Genomic DNA, 2,379 nt, shown 5'->3' on the forward strand with positions numbered 1-2,379 from the left:
AAGGGCCTGACCATCTAGTTTCTGATTAAGTTTGATCATGTGAGAACTACTGAGCAGAAGTAGGAAGGATGAAAGAACGGCAACAGGACCATACGCCGGCCCCCTGTGAAGAGGGCCCATGCGGAAGGAAAGCAGCAGCTGCGTGTTCTCATCAGTGGTGAGGTTGGGTGAGGGGCGATTGTTACACAGTAAGAATTAAGTGGTGTGAAGTTTCCTACAAATGAAACTAATACATTAAAAAAAAACCCACTCAAATCTCGAGGTAATCTTGAAAAAAAAAAAAAAAGACTGGTCACATGCTCATCCCCAAACAATCACAAAATCCTACTTATTAGATAAAAAACCTACAAGTATACCGGAAAACCAGAAAACAAAAATGTCATCAAACTCAAGAGCTATATAAAGCACACTAGGGCTTTCTGCAAGTCCTACCTTTAATCCCAAAACTACTCTACAGAACAAGAAAGGTACTTTTGTTACTACTACAGCTGACAGGCACAAATGCAGGAGCGAAGATTGAGTTGTGAATATAAAACAGACCACAGATTACTGAATTAGCCACAAATGTCCATGGCACTTTTTTCTTAAACTCATCTTTGAGGATGTTTCCTGAGACCCCTTCTGATACCAACTACTCCAGCAGTCAGGAAAAGACACAGGAATCATTAAACAGAGGAATTTAATACAGAGAACTAGCCAGAGTTGTTAAAATGCTAAACTGACAAAGAGGAAATGCTAAGGTAACTCAGTGATCCACAAAGGAAGGAAGCAACTGGTATTCCCAGGGCTGGGGCAAAGAGGGGGTGTTGCCAAAACTTAGGAGCTAAGGAAGGATCCTGCAGGCTGGCCTATGCTGCTGAGGAGGGGTGTGGACAGAGGTGCTCGGATACAGACAGGAGGACCTGGTGGGGACAGACAGGAGGGCTGTCCAGCAGGGGCGGGATGGCCCAGGAGCGTGGCAGGAAGCACGCTGACCAGCCCAGTGCTCCGCTATGTCCAGTGGGGACCAGTGAGGCTGGAGCTGGGGGGCCCACGGGAGGCTGGAAGCTAGAGCCAGCTATGGGGTGTCACTGCAGGGGGCTGACGGGAAGGAACAGGGCAAGCAAGCCCCTTCTTTCTCCCCTCCCCAGTTCCCAGTTTCTCCAGGCAGCAGGCCCAACTGGAAGAGCAGTAGGGTCTGGCAGGTCCCGCAGAGTCCAGCCCTGCGAGCAGACAGCAGGGCCTAGAGGGCAGGCGTGGGCTGGGCTAACAGGTGAACGGCCGGCACCGCCCGCGACTGACTGCTGGGTGATAAAAGGTACATACATTCAAAGCTTTGTGCTCACTTCGGTGGCACATACACTAAAAAGAAAGTTTTCTTGAGGACATCATATGTACGCTGTTTCCCCCAAAATGATACACACTTTGAATAATTATAAAGGCAGTATTTATTAAGTGCATTTCATTTTCAAAACTGAGCTCTCGGCTGTTAAAGTGTGCATACAGTTTTTTGGGACACCCTGTACATTTGACCTGTTTTTTCTTTTTTAATCCTCACCTGAGGATATTGTTTCCATTGCTTTTCAGAGGGGGGGGGGAGAAAGAGAGAGAGAGGTCCGTGTGAGAGACACACTGCCTGCCTGCCTCTCAGGAGCCCTGACCAGGGCCGGGGCCCCAGCCTGCAGCCGGGGTGTGCGCCCCGGGCCGGAACTGAACCGAGACCCTTCAGTCCGCAGTCTGACGCTCTAACCGCTGGGCAACCGGCCAGGGCCGACCATTTTCAAGTGTACAGCTCAGCGGCATTAGGCACATTCACACTGCTGTGCGACCATCGCCACCATCGAGCTCCAGGACTTTCATCTTCCCAAACTAAGTCCAGGTCCCAATTAAACAATGACCCTTCCCCCACCCCCAACCACTATTCTTTCTCTTTATGAGTTGACTACTCCAGGTCCCTCATATAAGTGGAATCATACATTATTTGTCCTTTGGTGACTTCACTTAACATAATGTCCTCAAGGTTCAGTCACTGTGCAGACGCATCAGCACTTCCTTCCCTATCCCACTGTTTGGACATACCGTCCTTGCTTATCCATTGACCTACTGACGGATATCTGGTATGTTTCTACCTTTCACCAATTATGAATAATGCCGTTATGAACACAGGTGTATAAGTATGTTTCTGTTCCTGCTTTCAATTTTTTTTGGAATATACCCAGAAGTGGAATTGCTATATTTTGTTAAACCTTTTGAGAAAATGTCAAATTATTTTTCCACAATGAAGGACACTGTATTTTTCTTATCTAAAACAATCAAAAGATTAAGAAGTGGAGTATATGAAGAATTATTGTCAGATATTCAATTTATAATTACACAATAAATGTGGCAAATCAACCATCA

This window comes from Miniopterus natalensis, chromosome 7 (genome assembly GCF_054644295.1).
Source record: "Miniopterus natalensis isolate mMinNat1 chromosome 7, mMinNat1.hap1, whole genome shotgun sequence".
Classification (NCBI taxonomy): Eukaryota; Metazoa; Chordata; class Mammalia; order Chiroptera; family Miniopteridae; genus Miniopterus; species Miniopterus natalensis.